This window comes from Melospiza melodia, chromosome Z, assembly GCF_035770615.1.
Source record: "Melospiza melodia melodia isolate bMelMel2 chromosome Z, bMelMel2.pri, whole genome shotgun sequence".
Lineage (NCBI taxonomy): Eukaryota > Metazoa > Chordata > Aves > Passeriformes > Passerellidae > Melospiza > Melospiza melodia.
In genome coordinates, this window is record NC_086226.1 from 882,812 (window position 1) to 902,524 (window position 19,713).

Below are 19,713 nucleotides of genomic sequence, written 5' to 3' on the forward strand. Positions count from 1 at the left end.
AGATATGTTGTCAGGTTCAGAGCTGTGTGTTAGCTCCCCCCTCACAGCCCTGTGCTGGGTGAATGATGTGTACCTTTAAACCTAAAGAATCTGGAAAGAGAGTTGTGTTTTCTACCCATGGGGTTGCCACCAACTCCACTTGCTCTAGTTCAGTTTCCTCTTTTAAAGCCTGAAATAAAGATGGTTTTAGTTCATTACTGTCAAATGTAAATGATGCTCTGACTTCACAAAAATTAAACATATTTCTAAAATTAGTGTCATCCTGTTTAACCTTCTTCATGGTCACATTGTGCAAGCAAAGAGATCAAACATTTGTGCTTCCCCAAAACAGAAATGGTTTGTGTTTGGGTTAAAGTTAGGTGGGTGTGTACCCACACAGTGGATGAACTGGAGATCAAAAACCTTTGAGATTTTCTGTTGCAAAACAGAAAGTCCCAGAGTACTCTGTAGCCTAAGAGAAAAAGTGAAACATGCAGAACACTTATTTCAGTCATCATCAGACTTCACCTGGGGCAAAGCTGAAGTATGGATTTACGTACTACCTGCTCTTGTTTAGGCTGGAGGCATGGACTCAAAACTCCACCCTTACCCAATCTTAAAGATTTTTAAATGCAGATTATTTATTTGTTCAATGAATGTCACCCAATGACCACAGGAAGAGGGCTGACTGTTAGTTCCAGGTGGGCTCCTTCAGTTGTGAATTGACCTGGAGGAGTGAGCCGGGGTTTGTGCTTTCACCCAGCAGGCAAATCACCCAATTAATGCAATGACGAAGCGTCCACGGGTGCTTGCGGGAACTTGGAGCCATTAATTACCTGTGTGTTTCCTCCTGTGGCAGGAGCAGCTCTGGCTGCTGGAATTATCTTAACTAACACCAGTTCCTGGAACTATCTTAACTAACACTAACAAATCTGGACAGCCTCAGCCGCCCAGAAATCACTGCTGGTTCCCACAGCTGTCAGAGTCAGTCACAGGATCACGGAATTAATCACAGAATTACGGAATAAGCTGACCTGGAAGGGAACCATGGGGATCATTGAGTCATCTTACCTTGGTGTAAAGTGCCTTCCATCTCCCTCCCGTGCAGTCTGGCTGCTGGTGGCCCTTGTCACTAAGAACATCCTCAGAATTGTCACCAGGAGATGCAGCTCACCTGTAAGGAGAAATACTGCTGGCTTCTTTTTTAAATGCCTGCTTTTATTTATCCTTTTTTATTTTATGTATCTGCATGTTGTTATTCTCAGAGAATTCAGCCTGAGTGTATGCCTGTCAGAGAATATGACTTATTTTGAAAAATAAGGGACTGTTCCTGGTTTTAAATAATTTGTGAAAAAAATAACTCCCGTTACTACAGAATGAATTTTTCTAGTTTTCAAGCATATGGTTCACTTGTCAATCTTTTCCTGAATAATTTAAAATCATACTTACTGTCATTTTAAACAAACTTAACATATATAATATGTAATGATATACATCTTCAAATTTTCATCAATTCTTGAAATTATGACACATTAAAATCTGCTTGAAGACCAGTTTTAATAGAATTATTTGAAAAGAGAACTCCATTGAGTTATGTTTTTATAAAAGTAGAATTCTCTCCTCACCGGGACAGGGAATGAAGACAGCAAATTCCATCAGTTTTACAGAACTGAAGAGATGGGATTTCTGAAGATGAAAAGATGAGCTCATTTCCTCACTCGGGGTCCCATGGCACTGCACATTAATGAATCTCCTGACATGCAGTGTTCTGCTTTCAGGCACACCCTTGCCTGAAATCCTTCCCGTGTTTTTCCCATTTCTCAGCACTGTGTTATTGGATACACCTTCTATTTACAATAAATTAATCTCTGATCTATTTTCTGTTGTGGAGGTGAGCTGTGTGTCACTTGGCTGCTGAAGGAGGAATGTTAGTCATCCCAAGTCTCTCTGTAGCTGCTGCAGCAAGACAGCCTAAGGAAGGCAGTGGTTTTTTGTTGCTTCTTTAGAATTTTTTGTCTCTGGAACAAGACTTCACAAATTCATCTGCTCATGCATTTTCTTACATCTTGCTTTCAAAGTTGAGATCATCCTCCTTCTGGAAATACTCCTCTGCTGGCTCTAGGGGAGGTGTTTCCTGTGCCTTCAGGTGATGGCTGGAGGGAGGTGAGACAGCCCTTCCCAGCCGTGTGCTGCCCCCAGCACAGCCCTGGCACCAGGGGCAGCACACACAGGGCTGCTGTGCTGCCCAGCAGGGATGTCCCTGTCCTGTCTCCTCCTGGGCACAGCAGCTGCGGATGAGGGAGATGGCGATGATGCCGGGGGAGAAGGGGCTCGGAGAAGTGAAATGATGCAGCAAGACAGGAAGGCTCTCAAGGGGTGATCTCTCCCATCTTGCCCTCTCAGCTCTGGGACTGGGGCTCTTTCGTCACTGGATCCTGATCTAATTGTGCTTTTTGTGCACAAACGAGAGCTGAGGCTGAGCAGCCTTGTTCAGGAAAATGGGCAGGAGCTGGGCATGGCCCAGGTGCCCTCCTGCAGGTTTGCCAGGTCAGGTGTTGGGGTGAACTTGGGGGAATGGCAGGTCGGGAAGGAAAGAACAACAAAGAAGAAGGAAAGGAAAGGAAAGGAAAAGGAAAGGAAAGGAAAGGAAAGGAAAGGAAAGGAAAGGAAAGGAAAGGAAAGGAAAGGAAAGGAAAGGAAAGGAAAGGAAAGGAAAGGAAAGGAAAGGAAAGGAAAGGAAAGGAAAGGAAAGGAAAGGAAAGGAAAGGAAAGGAAAGGAAAGGAAAGGAAAGGAAAGGAAAGGAAAGGAAAGGAAAGGAAAGGAAAGGAAAGGAAAGGAAAGGAAAGGAAAGGAAAGGAAAGGAAAGGAAAGGAAAGGAAAGGAAAGGAAAGGAAAGGAAAGGAAAGGAGGAAGGAAGGAAGAAAGAAAAAGAAAGAAGGGTTCCATGGGGAAGGGAAGGGAAGGGTTGTATGGCCCGTGACGTGAACAAACTCGAGGAAGGCAAGGAGAACATAACCCCAAATCCTGTGATTTTCTCCATTAGGTTACAAATGAGGAGGTACAAATGTACTCTGCCGCCGCTCCTCCATGTTCAGACAGAAGCAGGAACTTGCTACTTCTGGCACATTTTGGGGGTCAGTAAGTTCCTCTTTGGGGACCTTTTTTGCATGAGAGGGTGAGGGAAGCTTTTACACTCATTTTAAATCCCCTGTGTGGAATCCCCGACGTGTTCTTCCACCAGAATCTTTTCCTTCAGCATCTTTCTTTACAGGCATGTAGCTGGTGTGGGCCGGGGGCCAAGGAGGGGAAGGACAGATGGACGTGGGATACCAGGCTTGGGTTGGGAGGCAAGCACGAGAGCAGTGCAGTCCCTTTGCTGTGACTCCTCAGGGGCACCAGGGAGACTTCAGAGCTCCCAGACCTCCTTCTCCTCACATGATTAACCCTAATTCCCCCAGGATGGAGGTCTGTGAGAAGTTCTTCTGTGCTGTCTATGAGCAAGACTGGAGGGAGGTTCAGCTGCAGGGCAAGGTTGCCAAAACTAGAGAAATGAGAAGAATTCTTTACTGTGAGTGACATTATAACTGGGAACTGATATGGTGATGCTCTGAAAAGTAGGGTGATGTCTTGGACCATGCAGGGGGACAGAAAACAGCCAGCAATCAGAGTGTTTCAGCACAGCTGGCCTCAGAAAATGCAGCTCAGTGTGTTTTCAGGGTTTGTTTTGGTTCTCTTCAGCAGCTGAACTTACTAGAGGTGAAACCACTTGTGGTTTCCTGTTTTCATAATTTGGCTTTTTTATTGTATGTTAAGGATGTTTCTTAGAAGCAGAGTCAGATCTCCTGGCCCACTTCAGCAGGTTTGGGGCTACCATGCAGGTAGCATGGGCAACCAGGTCTCCACTGGAGATTTTGGGACCCCTTAAGAGGAGAGCAGCTGTTTCAGGTAAAGAAGAGGGCAAAGAGAAGTTGTGTGAAGCTCATCTTGTCACAAAGTCAAGTAAAAATCTGGTTGTGTGTCTATTCCATTTGTGGATATACCCAGCTCCTCAGCTGGAGATCGTCACTGATGCTGCAAACCAAACAGGAAGCAAAAAAGCTTTTTAGATGTACCAATTATAAAGAAATTGTTAAGTGCTGAGCAGTCTTACAGAAAGATGGTGCTTTTCTCCGCAATGTGTAACTTAAATAGGAAAAGAGCATGTACCAGGCCAATTCTTTGGCCACTTTTCCCAGAACTGACTCAACAGAGAGGAACCAGCCCTGTGTTTTTCCACCAAACCTCAGTTATACCAGTATTAATACAATTGTTCAAAGCATCACAGATCACAAAACCCCAGAATGGTTTGGGTTAGAAGGGAATTTCAAGCTCATCCAATTTCACCCCCTGCCATGGGCATCTTCCACCATCTCACGGTGCTTCAAGCCCTGCCCAACCTGGCCTGAGACACGTCCAGGGATGAAGCAGCCACAGCTGCTCTGAGCACCCTGGGCCAGGGCCTGCCCATCCTCATGGGAAACAATTTCTTCTTCCCAATATCTCATCTATCCCTGCCCTCTGGCAGTGGGAATTCATTCCCCATTTGCTTCCCCTCTTGCTTGTCTTCCAGGCTCTTAAAATTTTCAAGAATTAATGGTGATTTTGCTGTTCCACACCATGAGGTGGAGGATGTTGCTCCTGATGGACCTGCTGAATAAACTTGGATGAAGCTGAAGCATAGTGGAGCATTCTTGGCCCCAGGGCTGGTTCAGCAGCAGCATTATCTATGTCCACAAGTTAAGAGAAATCTGAGAATGGGAAAACATAGGCAAAAATTGTTTCAGCACTTGGAAAGGAGCCCCTGCTCCTGCAGCCACTGCCACAGAACTGAAAACACGGTGGTTAATGAAGTCTTACAAATGGTATGATATCTTTCTGTGCCCTGTTGGGTTCAGCAGGAGTTCTGCTGCTCTCTCAGGCTGATTCTGGGTTATGTCCTTGGAGCCTGTGAAGGCCAGGAAGGAGAGGAGTGCGTTGGTCTCCTCCTCGCTTCCCCCCATCATCTGTCAGCCCCTTCCCAAAACGCCTTCTCGCGTTGCAGCGGCATCGCCATGTGCCGCGGGTGACCCTCTTCCCCAAACACCCACAGATAAGCTCAGCTCTGCAGCTCCTTCCACCCCCAGGGAAACTCCTCCTTTTCACGGGCTCCACAGCTGAGCCCCGCAGGTCAGCACAGACGGGTGGGTTTTTGTCGTGTTTCCTGGAAAGTTTGGCAATTTATAGCATGAGATTTCTTTTAGTTCACGTTGTGTAGACCTCTGCACAGCACTCGGAGCTGTAAGTGCTGATAGAGCCACGCTGCACCAGTTTACATTCTGCAGATGGCTGATTTATGGAGGTGGCAAGCTGGTGGGGCTTTTTTCCCCTTCTAGATGCAAGGCAATTTCCTGAGGTTGAGTGTCTGTGACGTGTATCCTGCAAGAAAGATTTTTTTATTAAAGACATGTCCAAAATGAGAGAATTGAGTGCCCCGGTTTGTACCAATTTTATAGAATTGGTGCAAAGTCATGCCCTCAGTCTTCAGGCTGTGGCTGAGTGAAGATGCTGATGGGGACAGGGTGGCTCACTCCTGGTTCCTGCAGAGCAAAGGGCCATAACTGCAGGAACACTTCACTAAAAACCAACTGAAATGCTGAGAGCTTTAAACACTTATTTTTCCCTTGACAAAAAGTTACTTCTGTGGAAGTGGAAGTGGGTGGGAAATGCCACTGCTGTTCATTCTGTGGAGGTTTTTATGAACAGCCAGAGCAGCTCTCTGTAGCAGAAGACAGCTGAGTGCACTTGAGAAAGCTTTTATTTATCTGCTCTACAGCTCACCAACAGTAAACACTGTCTCCCCTTCAGGAAAAATGGCTCATCCATGCTTATAGCCATAACAGCATGTCCATTTCCAAATGATCCTTTGAAATTTCATCTTTTTGAAATGCCACAACTGGATGAAAAGGGTTTGAGGATATGTCTGAATTTGAGCTGACCTTCCTTGCAGCTCAACTTCAGACATCAAACCTCCCTGGGTGAAACAAAAAGAGCTGTCTGTGGGTTTCCTTTTGGGACCTGCAAGTGTCCCATTTATTTGGGTTACCCTTGTCATTTTGCCACCAAACTCCAGCCATGAAGTTGGGTGTTTAACAGAGGGAGTTTAGTGGAGTTTCACCTCATGCTCAGGACCTGCCATGAGCATTTACACCTGCAGCTTCGTGGGGGATTGCAGTAGCTGGGATGGGGACAAACTGAGGGGAAGAAGTTCTGCTGGCACTTCCAGGAGATTGTCTCAACCCAGAAAATCAGGAAAAGAATTCTCAAACCAGTTAGCAGCACCAACAGCTCAGCTTTGTCTGTCGTGGATCACTTAGCAGAGCTTTTCAGTGCTGCCCTGCCCTGTGGTCTCCTTCTGGTTCTGTTTCCTCTCCTTCTATGTATATCAGCAGATGGATTATCTGGATTTAGATGTCCACCTGGTTGAGATCCTTAATAATGAGTCAATGGCACTTCCCAGCTGTGCACAGGCCTCTGCATGTGGCTGCAAGTCCCCAGCCAGAAGCTCTGTAGGTATTTTCAGCTTCTCTAAGTGACTGAAATTTAGAAAGCTCTTTGTCATTGTCAGCAAATGACAACAGGAACACCTGAATGGCAGGAAGGAGACAGGAAATGAGGTTTTTCTTACACATACGAGTACGAATTCCAAGAAATTGAAGAAAAACAACAAGAATTTGACTGCAAATTAAAAATTCCAAATAAAATAAGCCTATTCTGGGGAACTAAGCTTCTCCCTTTACATCTAAAATGTGGATTTAAATAAAAAGAAAAGAAGGCAACCCTACACATCTTCACCAGTGAGAGGAAGAATATTCCTGGCCATCTCTGCCCATCAGCTTTCCAGTAATATGCATTATTTTGGTTTCCCTTATGCACAAGCTGCAACCTGCAGATTACAAGGACAGCTGTCTGGACACAGTTGATACTGGGACTAAAGCTGGTGAAATCTGGAAGTGTGCCTTTTGTGCAGCTTCAGCACTGTACTTCTGCAGATATGCCCTGGTGGAAAACACTGGGAGCACTCCCAAAACATAAAAAACAACAACGAAAACCTCCAAAGCACCTGCAGCCTGTGTGCAGCATAAGTGATGATGCTTCACTTGCCACTGAAATTGTGGTTACGTGATGCTCAGAGACACACTGGTGATGGGACCAGTACAAAAGCTGCACTGAAAGCTGTTTGGGAAACATCTCGGGAATGAAACGCTCTGATAAAGAATAGGTTGTTCCAACACCCTTGATATTGAGTGGGGAAACAAGACTGGCTATGAAAAAAAGGTAAATATTAATGCAGATAAAAATTACTCCTTGGAGAGGACACATCTGGAAATAGAGCAGCTTCATGGTGTACTCCCCTCATGTGGCCATGCAGATCCTCTCTGCAGGCAGCAGAGCCTGAGGTGTTCTTCAGAAATGTTCATCCTAAGAAAAAGGATAAATATGAGACTAGTGTCCATTATCTCCACTGACCATGGAAAACCTCTGGCTGAGTCTGGAATGCTGAAAGTTTTAGCAGCCCTAGGCACCAGAGAGCCCTCTGTGTCCAGGCTGGATGATCCAGCTGGCCCTTCACTCTCTGTACTGCTCCATGCAAGTCACAGACTAATTGAGAGGTTTAGGTCGGAAAAACCCCCAGACCATGGAGTCCAACCATTCCCCGGCACTGCCCAGGCCACCACTGTCCCATGTCCCCAGGTGCCACATCCACAGGGCTTTTAAATCCCTCCAGAGATGGGGACTCTTACACTACCCCAGGCAATCTATGCCAGGACTGGACAACCCTTTCCATGGAAAATTTTCCCCAATATCCAACCTGGCACACCTTGAGGCTGTTTCCCCCCATCCTGTCACTTGTTCTGTGGCAGAAGACACTGATCTCCACCTGGCTGCCCCCTCCTGTCAGGGAGCTGTGGACAGCGAAAGATCTTCATTCTCCTTGCTGTGATGGCACCTGGGAGAGCTGGGCGAATGCAGACCCTCCTCCTTTAACAGGATCTGCCCGGGAAGTGTTCGCTGCAGCTGCTGCCTGGATACTTCGGTGGGCTCAGATTTCAAGCCTTTTGTCTGCCCCAAATCGTATTGTTCTCTTATCCACGCACTCCTGCTCGTGGGAGACATCCTCGTCAGGTTTGGCAGCGCATCTGGCGGGCACCGTGACTTTGCTGGTGCTTTTGGTGCCGTTCTAAGGGCCGGGATGGAGTTTTGGGAGTGTGTGTCCCGTGTGAGTGGGGTGGGCTGGGGTCCCTGTGCCCCACGGATGATCCCGTGAGTGAGGGGTGGTGTCAGACCCACAAGTTACATCCCTGAATTACTGCGCGGTGCTGTGAAGGTGGGAAGGGGAGAGGTCATCTTAATTACACGGCAGAATATGAGTGATTTTGTAACAGCTAGGAATGAATCTGGATAAAAACTATTCATTCAGCTTTCACAAGCATAGGAAGAACAGGTCCCTAAGTATCCTCCAGCAATTTGTTTTGAGTAGTCTCCAGCTGCTCTCTCAAAAGGTTTCTGCTGTATTTAATGCCTTATTGCATTGAGAAACATCTCCTCTGCCTTGGAAAGTGGCTTTTTACAGGGGACAAATAGTCATAGGACAAGGAGAAACAGTTTTAAATAGAGGGGGAATTTACCATAGGTGCTGGGAGGAAATCCTTCCCTGTGAGGGTGGGGAGAGCCTGGCACAGGGTGCCCAGAGCAGCTGTGGCTGCCCCTGGATCCCTGGCAGTGCCCCAGGCCAGGCTGGATGGGGCTCAGAACAGGCTGGGACAGTGGGAGGTGTCCCTGCCCATGGCAGAGGTGGAATGAGATGAGCTTTAAGGTCCTTCCAATCCAAACCATTCTGCGATTCCCTCTGAAATGCTCTCAAAGCTCTCCTTCATAAGACCTTGACTTGCTGCTGTTCTTTGGATCATTTTTTCTCTCCTCAACACCATAATTACGTTGATGACACATCATCCTGTAGCCGTGGCAGCTGAACGCCGGTCCCCTCTGGTCATGGCAAAAGATGGGTGCAAATTTGAGGTGGGAGCAGAGGACAATGCTTTCTGACTCAGCCCCGATCAGAGAGCTGTTGAAACATTTCCACGTTGTAACAATTTTTGTGGAAGTATGACAGTGACCTGTAACCTGCCCTGTGTGGTCAGTGAGTAATTCTGTTGCACAGCCAAGAAGTTCCTCCTGCCGTTCTGACTGGAATATGGGATTTTCCTGCCCGAGTTCCCTGTTAAACAGGTGCTTCGTATCATCTGGAAATAGCTGTGTTTCAACACGAGGATCAAGTGGATTTCACAGAGAGGCTGGGATTTTCTTTCAAGCCTGGCTCATGTGACATGAAAAGCTGCTCTGCATGTAATAACCACTAATATTATTAAAGTGTGCTTCAGGGTGGGCACTCTGACAAAAAATACCACTTTATCACCAGTGCAAAAGAGAAGGGTGGGGATTTTTTTCCAGTTTTGGGGGGGATTTTTGTCTTTCATTGTTGTTCCAAAACATGGTGCACTTGATCTAACCCACAGTAATAAAAAAAAAAAGATTATCTCATGGACAGTAAGCTCATCACCACCCTTTGCTGATAACAGAAAACAAACACCCCTTGCATCTCAGTGTGTTGGAGGAACAGGCTGCACTCCCTCCCTCGCCTGGATCAAGTCAAAGCAGGAATCTTAGCTGTGTCTGGGAAAGAAGGATGCCAAGAGATTTTTTTTTTGTTTCATTTCTTAGTTGACTTATAACCCCACCTGCAAAATATTCCCAAACTGACATACTTATTTTTTTTCAGCATTGTCCTGATACACAGTAAAATAGGATCATGATCCCCAGAAAAGTAAGGGGTATGGTGTGCTCACCTTCTCTCTTTCTGTCTCTCTCCCCAGTTTTGGGTGGTTTTTGGTGGAAAAAGACAAAGAAAAGTGAATTCCTATTAGGGGTAATTTCTTACAGAGTGAGTATGGGTGGTGGTGGCAGGAAAAAGGATCTGAAATGACAAAACACTTAATGTCTCCATCTAGCCCTTATTATTTCTGTTCCTTTGCCTTGTCTGGCTGTGTCAGTGTCTTCTGAAGCCTCGAGGAGCAGGCTGGGTGAGTGCACAGTGAGGGGAGGGTGTCACTGCCAGCATTACGTGGGCTCGTGGCACGTCTCCCAACATCGCACAACAAACTACAACAAATCCTTCATCTCCTGTGCATCACACCACTGTCTTCAAAGGCTTTCATTAACTCTGGAGGTAGTAAATTTTTTGATAAATCCATCTGAAAGCCTTTTTTGGGTGCTACTGTCTGGTGCTTCAGCTTCCCAAACACACCTTCCTGCATTTTGTAATCATGGTCTTTGAAAGATCCTCAGGGAATACAGAAACTGGGCACAAATACAAAACAAATGGAAACAGGGAATTCTCTCTTCCTCTCTCAGCTGCTGAGATTTTCCTTTCTCCCAGCTGTATTAGGTTTTAATAGCTGATGTCAGTTGTACTGAATTTTGTGCAACAATCCAAAAACTGCAATAAAAAATTTGTGAAGGCAGTAATACATTTTCAGATTCAAGTAATTTTCTTGCCTAAATGCTGATGAGTAGAACAATTAAGCACATGAACTCAAGCATTCATAAGTAAACCTCTACCTACCACCATTCTTTCAATTATTTTGACTGCCTCATATTTTTCCTGCTCAAGAAATAGACTTTTATTTTTTTTTAACTAAGGATATTTTATGCTGTTGCTACAATGCCTATAGAGATGAGTTTGTGAAGAGGTATTTGGCAGTGTAATAGTGCCATTGTTCTGTGGGTGATTCAGGGAAGATGAGGGGCTGAAGGCACTGAGGGGCTCAGGGAGGATTAGGGAACCTCCAGATGCAGGCAGGGTTGGACCCAGGAGAGATCCTGGCATGGGAGAGCACTGGAGCTGTCAGAGGGGAAGTTTGGCCCTTCTGCACATTGAGCAGATGCTGCAGGATCTCAGGTGTCTGCAGCCTCCATCAAACAACCTCCCTGCCTAACTGCTCCGAAAACATCCCTTGAAAAATCCGGCACATTACCTTTTTATTTCTGCTCCATGGATCCGTTGCCAGGCTGCACACACCCACATTTGGCAGGGCTCCACCACCCACCATGCTCTGGCGATGAGTAGCAGCAGATTTCCCATCTATTCTGAGTGGCACCGATACAGCTGGAAGGGTTGGGTAAGGAGGCGCTCCTGGCTGCTCTCGGCTCCCCAGGAGACACCAGCACTCACATGAAACGAGTTTTCCCTAAAGCACCAACGCTGCTGTGAAACTCACAGGGTGCCATGAAATTCACTCATGAAACTCACAGGGTGCCATGAGTTTTGGTCTCTTACTTCAGCTAGAACACCTGGGTCTCTTAAGGACCAGGGAGCTTAGGAGGCTACCGAGGTCCCTGCCCTTCCTACTGCTCTGTTTCACCTTTGCAGCTACCAAGGGCAGGTTAAAAAGTGCAGTTTTGGCTCTGAAGTGTCATTACCTCAATGCATTGAATGTCTCCTGGCTAGCCAGAAATATTCAATCCACTTTCTTAGACCTTTGCTATGTGAGTAGAGAAGGCTGAGAAAATTGGGGTTGTTCAGCGTGGAGAAGAGAAGGCTCCAGAGAAACCTAATTGTGTCTGTCCAGTGCCTGAAGGAGCCAACAGAAAACATGAGGAGGGACTTTTCACAAGAGCATATCGTGGCAGGACACAGGCAATGGCTCCCACTGCCAGAGGGCAGGCACAGATTCTGGCACATTGGGAATTAGGAATTGCTGGCTGGGAGGGTGGGCAGGCCCTGGCCCAGGGTGCCCAGAGCAGCTGCGGCTGCCCCTGGATCCCTGGCAGTGCCCCAGGCCAGGCTGGATGGGGCTTGGAGCAGCCTGGGACAGTGGGAGGTGTCCCTGCCCATGGCAAGGGATGGAATGGAATAGGTTTTTAAGGCACCAAACCATCCCCTGGCCACCCATCTGGGATTCTGTGATTCTGTGATTCTGTGATTCTGTGATTCTGTGATTCTGTGATTCTGTGATTCTGTGACCAGCTGCCAGACACACAAGGAAGGACATTCCCAAGCCAGCAGCTCTCTTGTCCATAGGCAGGAAGCTTTCCTGGACATTCTGCACCTTCCTTGGCTGACAGCTGAGACACACCTCCCTCAATCCCTATGGATAGCTTTGCAGGGAGGCTGTGGAAGAGAACTTTTGGAGGAACCTGAGGAGCTGTTACACCTCCAGACAATCTAGAAGACATCACTTATTATTTCGTTAGAGAATCCCCAGCATCTCCAGGTCCTCTTTCTCATTTTGATTTTGTTTTGGTTATTTTAACCTTACAATTAAGATGACCAGGAACTTTGTTTATTTACTTAACAAAAGCTGAATTTCTCACCAACACAAGAAACTGGGATCTAGAAGCATCACAGAAATGACAAGATTTGTGAAAGACACCCCATGGCCTGGCAACACTACAGTTATATACAGGAATTGTTTGATTTAAGAAATCAGGACTTTGGAAAACACATATATTCAGTAACACTGTCGTTTAGAACCAGCTTTAAATCCAATGAAAAGCCAAATATTTGAGCTGCAAACCTCTTAAATACCATCCTTTTTTGGCTTTCACCAAGCCTCACCCCATAAAAGTACATATTGAACTTCCATATCATTAATTTTTCCTATCAGGTATTTGTCATGTTTACATGAAAAATGACAAAATGCACTAAGAGAGTAACCCAAACCCTGGCTGTGCCTTGGTTGCCTAAAGCAGAGTGAGTCAACAGGCAGCAAACACTTTTGAGAAGGTTCTTGTTGGCACTTGTGACTTCCTTCGATTCCCATTTTCATGAGAATTAGCTGAACTGAGCTCATTCTTCCTCTTAACATCACATGGCTTTTGCCAAGCTTCACCACTGGTATCAACAGCTACAAATATTCTGAAGTGAGGCATCTTCTTGTGCTGGGTTTTGAGTTCCCACCATGATCCCTGTGCTCCAGCCTCAGAGCTGCTTAAGAAAAAGTGGCAAGGAAACAAGGAAACTGCCTTAAAAGAAAGAAGGGTGTTGTAACCATGCCCGGGAGCAGAGGTTTATAGTTATCATCTCCATGGGTAATTAGAAGGCACATCTCTAAATACTCACTTTTTTGTACAGCATTTAAAAGCATGTTGCAGATCTCATTTTGATGACCAGACTGCCTACTTTGCATCCACACTCTTGCAGCCCAGCTGCAGGAGTGCAAAAAATTGAACCACCAGGTAGAAGCTTCAAAAACGGTGTCACAAGAGTCTTTTTTATCACAGAATGGTTCGGGTTGGAAGGGAGGTTTAAAGGTCATCTGACCCAATATTTTTTCATTGGTTGCCTCATGAAGCTGTAGAAACAGTGGACATGACGACATTGGCCTCAGTGGGGACAAGCTGGGCAGGATTAGAGGTTTTTAGGGCAGGATTAGAGGTTTTTAAGGCAGTAAAGTCTACCCAAGCTGCAGGTGACATCTTGGGCTCAGGAATTCCCGGTGGTGCAGCGTGCAGCAGGACACGGCTGCAGAAATGGGGTTTTAGTTGTTTTGGACCTTCTTGGAGATCTGCTGCATCTGAGCACATCCATTTGCACCAGTATCACAACCACACGGCGTATGAAACACAGCATTTGCAGGCTGACAACACAAATACCAGCTGTTTGCTGCACACCCTGCCCTCCCAGCCGCCCTCCCTCTCCCTGCTGCTCACAGCTGCTGCCTCCCTGTTTATGGGGGTCGAAATCTTACGTAAAAGTGCCAAATCGGAGACTTTAAACAGCCTTTTCAGCAGGAACACGTCTCCTTTCTAACCCTCTCCCTGATGTGGGCTGGGAAGACCAATGCAAAGCAGGGAAATAGAAACAATAAAATATGTTAATCGCTCTTTTGCCTACCAGAGAACGGAGCTGGGCCCCAAGGGGAAGTGACATTTTCAGTTTTATCTCAGAGGCACTGCTCCCTTCAGCACTGAAAAAAAATCAGTGCTAGAAACTGCTTTTTCATTACAGATATCTGAATATTAAATATGTCATTTAAATTGGCTTTGGATCTGTTCCCATAGCCACCCCTGAGGAGACTGGTATGGATACACCACCCAGCTGATATCTCACACCAGGTTGTTTTGTCTAAGCCCAGAGTTTCTTTGCTTTGTGAAATTAAAACAACCCTTCTTGCTTCAAGTGACTTGCACTTTTTCAAGGGAATTTCGCGCTCAAGGACAATTCTGCAGCACTCCTAATGTACATAATGACCCAGAGAGCAATCTGCTTAATCGCAAGAAAACACTCTCTTCCCCCAGAATTTTGGAGGACTGGCTTTTCATTCTGTTTTGATGGTGAGTGCAGCATCACAAGTGGAGAAAGACTGGCATTTGTAGTCTGGGAGGGATTTTAATAGAAGTAAACATTCATTTTAAAGGGAAAGAAGAAAGACTCAGAGGGAAAATAAACTTTCTGGGCACAAAGAACTCAAAGAAAGACAAAGAAAGGGCCTTTGAAACCTGCAGGGTGTCTGTGTCCCTCACCCTACCCCCAAAAGGTACCCGTGTCTCCCTCCTTTTTTTCTCCTCTCCCCCAGCCAAGTTAACATGACCCCAGACATAATTTGGATGTTTATACAGAGCATAATTCACACCACGTTCCCAAGGGCAGCAGGAATAGGACTGAGCCCAGCTGGGCACCTGCTATCCAGGGCTGGGCTCAGCAGGGTTCCCACTCACAGGCACAGTGGGCTCAGGACACCCAAGCAACCAGTGACAGGAGGAAACATCCTTGGGTTACAGCAGAGCAGGTTTGGTTTGGATATTAGGAAAAATTCCTCATGGAGAGGGTCATCAAACCCCTTAACAGGCTGCCTGGGGCAGTGGTGGAGTCCCCAGTGGCACCTGCGCACACGGGTGACTGGTGGGCCTGGCAGCGCTTTGGGGAATGGTTGACTTGATAAACTTAAAGGGCTTTTCCAACCTAAAGGATTCCATGGCAGTACCCATGACACTCCCAAAGACCCAGCCACGCTGCTGCAGGATGTGCCTCCAAGCTCCCAGAGCACATCCCAGCCCAGCCAGGAAAGAGACATCCCTTTTGGCTCAAACCCTGCAACATTCAAGCGGGGTGAGGGACCACCAAGCACAAATCCACCCTGTCCAGGTTTGTGCTTTGTCCTCTGTTCTCAGCCAGTGCCTCCTGTAGGAACAGCTCTCATTTACAGGAATAATTGTGTATAGCTTGAAGAAGAGACTGCAAATCTTTGATATTTCTTTGATATTTCTCTTTGATATTTCAGATGAGTGGTCTCTCCACCCGAGTACTAAATAGGAGACAGACCCTGTCTCAACCTGTTGTCATTGAAAAGTGCCTGTTACCACTCTGACTTAGTTCCACATCCCAAATGAGAAGAGTTGTTCCGACCTGATGGACTCCAAGAGGTATTTCACCAAATTCCTTCTTCAGCTGAGCTCACCTCCTACAGAGAGCCTTTCATCCTGGATAAATGGGAAGTCAATCTCCATATTATGAATTGTGAATATCCATTATCTCAATTTTTAAATTGAAAAAAGAAAAGTACTGAGTTGCCACTTGTCTGACTACCTTGGCACTTCTAATCTAAAAGGTTTCTGGATCTTTTTCCTGGGTTTTATATTGTGTTGAAGAAGGAAATCACTGTACTTTTACATTATGAATACTTAACTTTGGTATTGTTTGTCTGGAAACCCTTTCAAAACTGGAAATTTATTGCACTGGATGCTGAGGAACCAATTCAGAGATTCATATTTGGCAGAAATAGTGTCCCAAATGTGATGAAAATGGCCTATATACTCAGGGAAATGCCTGTGCACAAAGAATGGACAGAGATTTCCACCACACATCTGCTGTGCTCCTCTTGGTCAAAAGACCACCTGGAAATGTGACCCTGTGGCCATGTGTGGGCCACCATGTCCTCCTGCAGGACACCTGCCCCAGGCACGTGGCTGATTCAGAGCCTGAAGTTTGAAGGAGCATTTTTAAGAAAAGGTTTGAGCTCAAAGTGATTAAAAACAATAAATAGTTGCTGTGTTTCTGTTGGCATGCAACTCTCACCGTGCTAGGGCTGAGGGGGGTTAGTCCAGCAGCAATTCTCCATTCCCTCTGATCTTTGGTCCCAGCCCTAACACGTTTCTGGGGGCTGTGCTTTGGGCAATGTAAAGGTTTGGCCCCTGTACAAGGGTGGCTGGATGGATTCAGCCTCCCAGAGCAGCCTCCAAACTGTGTGCAGCTCAGGCTCATGTTTGGATTTCATCCACTTTAGAAGTAAGAGCCACCCACGGAGATTTGATCTAATTTTAAACTTTCCAGGAGTGTTGGGAAGATTTGACAGGGATTCTCAGTTGGGGGCTGAAGTAGGTGGATAGAATATACAGATGAGATCCATGGCCAGATAAATAAGATCCTAGCAGGGAAGGCCCATCATGACTTAAACACATATGCTCCTTAACAATTAAATATTTACTGTGACTTTCACTGTCTGTCTGATCATTGATGCAATTATTGAAACACTCTGAGAAACCAAAGGTGGGGAAGCAGAGTAAAGCAGAGATGCCTGGTTATCATGCCTCAAAAATTACATGAAGCATTCCCAGACAGCCAAGGAAAAGCTGGGGAGTGCCCACTGGAAACAGGCTTTTGGAAGGACCATGGGATGAAGGCTGAGTGAAGAAAGATTTGTTGCTTTTGAGTTTCTGCAGGTTTCTCATAAACAGAACTTAGTGTTCCTGTTTATGTATCTACTCCTTGTGTATGCTTCAAACCCATAATTCATCACAAATTAACTTTTTGGCAGGAAAAAAGGAGCATCTTGACTGTTTCTAGGTTGTCAAAAATCCTTTCCTCAGGGTTAAGCTGTCTTCAGTATAATTGCCAGTAGAATTTTCAATGCTCAGAGACCTACTAGGCAAAGTCCACCATGCACCAAAAGGAGAGTCTCTGTCCCAAACAATTTACATTGTGAATACAAGGAAAGGAAAGCAGGCAGATTGAGAGTGCCAAAAAAGTGAAGATACACCTCTAGAGACCACAATAGCGAGCAATCCACATCTGCCAACTGCTAAACTCCCCTTGGCAAAGGTTTCTGTAGCAGCTGTATCTGAAACGTTTCTATCAACCCAAATTATGCTCCCCTCTTCCTCTCATGCAGTCATTGTGATTTTATCTTTCTTTTTCCTCAGTTTTGCTGAATTTTGTTGGCTGCTTTGTCCTTAGCATTTTGATCATTTCCTCTGATCTCCACAGACCATATTTCTGGGTTTTTTTTCCCAAGACTTTGAGATCCAGGTTCCAACAGCTTAAATTACAGAGATGTCCAGACAAAAAATGGACATCTCCCAGCACTGTTTCCACAGACTCTGTTGTGATCTGAGTCTCCAGCACAGATTCTGGTTAACAGACGTTTTATGGTGATGCTGTTAGATATGTGCAGAGGCTGGGTCAGCAGAGCAAGTTCTTTAGCTCATTATAAGTAGTCCTAGGCTGGTTTGGGTTGGAAAGGATTTTAAGGATCATCTCATTCCACGTTCTGCCATGGGCAGGGACACCTTCCACTGTCCCAGGTGCCCCAGCCCTGTCCAGCCTGGCCTTGGAGACTTCCAGGGATCCAGGGACAGCCACAGCTGGGGGCCTCCCCACCCTCACAGCCAGCAATTCCTTCCCAATATCCCATACACACCTCCTTGTCTTTCAATTTAAAGCCATTCCCCCTTATCCTGTCACAACGAGCCCTGCTAAAAAATTTGTCCTTGTAAGAGACAGACCCCTCCTCGTGACACGTGGTGGGCCATGGTGGAAACCTCTCTCTCTCTCTCACTGCTGCCGTAGCATGGTGTGCCAAGGTCCTCTCTGGCAGCTCCCAAGCCCGCAGAAACCGAAAGGGACTCCAGGGAGGAGCATTTTTGTTTGAAGGGTTTAGCAGAGAGGCTGCCAGGTGGAAGCCGGCCAAGAGGCAGCAGACCGTGACGGACAGGCCCACACCACATAGACAGCAGCAGTGCCCGGGGGAAGGAGCAGGCTGAGGGAAACCCCCTCACAAACACACACAAAAACACACACACAAATGCACACACACTCACACTCACAGGCACACACACAAAAACGCACACATCCACACTCACACACAGGCCCAGTGCAGCTGAGGTCAGAGTCCAGTTAGGTACTTTATTACTCATGGAGGCCTTGTCTGGCTTTCAGGGCTGAAGAATGGCGCTGTGCGTGAACCCGGGGCTGCGCCCGCCGGCACTAAGAGCGATTTGCATTTGAAGCGAGTCACTGATCCCATTCCCAGGGGCTTTACGTGATGCATGGCTTAGCAGAGGGGCAGTTTGGTTTTATTTACGGCCCCGGGACTTGGCACACGCTGGCGGCTCCACATTCACCAGCAGCTCTGAGGGCATCGGCCTCGTGAGATACTCCTCGTTTCCAAACACCACCTAGAAAGTTGGTCTGCACGGCAGTGTTAGTCCCTTAGGACTTCCCAGCCCCAAAACCCCATCATCCCCTCTATATCTGCCACTCTGAAAAGCTGAAGACTCTCCGAAGAAGTTCTGCCATTCTGAGCAGAAGAGATCCCAGAATAGTTTGGGTTGGGAGGAACCTTAAACTTCACCCTGTTCCACCCCCTGCCATGGGCAGGGATACCTTCTGCTACCCCAGATTGCTCCAAAGCTGTCCAAATTGTCCTTAAACACTCCCAGGAATGGGGAATACCACCAATCTCAGTTCAGTAAGAGCCGAGGAGACAGAAAATTATAGAACAGGTGAATCAAACAGTCCCAGGCGATGCAGCTCAGAGCTCACCAGTAACAGGAGGTTGACTGAGGACATAGTGGAACCTGGATGTGGTCAATGCATGAAAAACCTCAACAGTAACAGGGAACATAACAAGAGGGGGAGTGAGAGAGCTTAAAAATATAGGTTTATTAGCTTCCTAAATATGTTTATGCTGAGTCAGATCCATGCTCTTGCCAATCTCCCATGTGATAGAAACAAATTAAGCGCAGTCAAAGAGCTGAGAAGGTGAGTTCATCAAGGTGAGCACTCAATACCTGGAAATACAAAGCTGTTGTTTTAGATGACTGAAATGCCTAAAATAAGAGAGAGATACCACAGGAGAAATAATCATTGATTCATTAGATGCCTGGGCACGTGGAAAAGTGGCCCCTAATACCAAACTCAGCTGCAAAGAAAGTTACTTAGATACCAAAGTAAGGCTCTGAATCATGGAGAGAATAAAAAATACCAAGGGGAGCATAAAAACTCACTGCAAGGATGAAAACTGAAGTTGCCTTCTCTTAGCAGCCTAAACAGGACCCACACTTTTTAAAATTCATTCCAACTTGCAGTACTTGGGCAGCTGAAAATCCAGAAATCCAGGACTGGCTGTCACAGGAGGAAGGGCTTCTCCTCCCAAATCCAAAACCATGTGCAAATACAGAGGCAGAAACCTGATACACTCAGTCCTGGAACCTGGCCAGCAGCACAGGCTCCAAGATTGAGCACATCTCCCTGATGCAGAGAGACCAGTCTCCTGAGCTTAAAAAATTATAAAGTGCTCTGTTTGCTTGTGGAATTTCTACCTGGAACACTAATTTGGAATATTATCAGTTACACATGTTTGAGGGAGCCTGGTTGT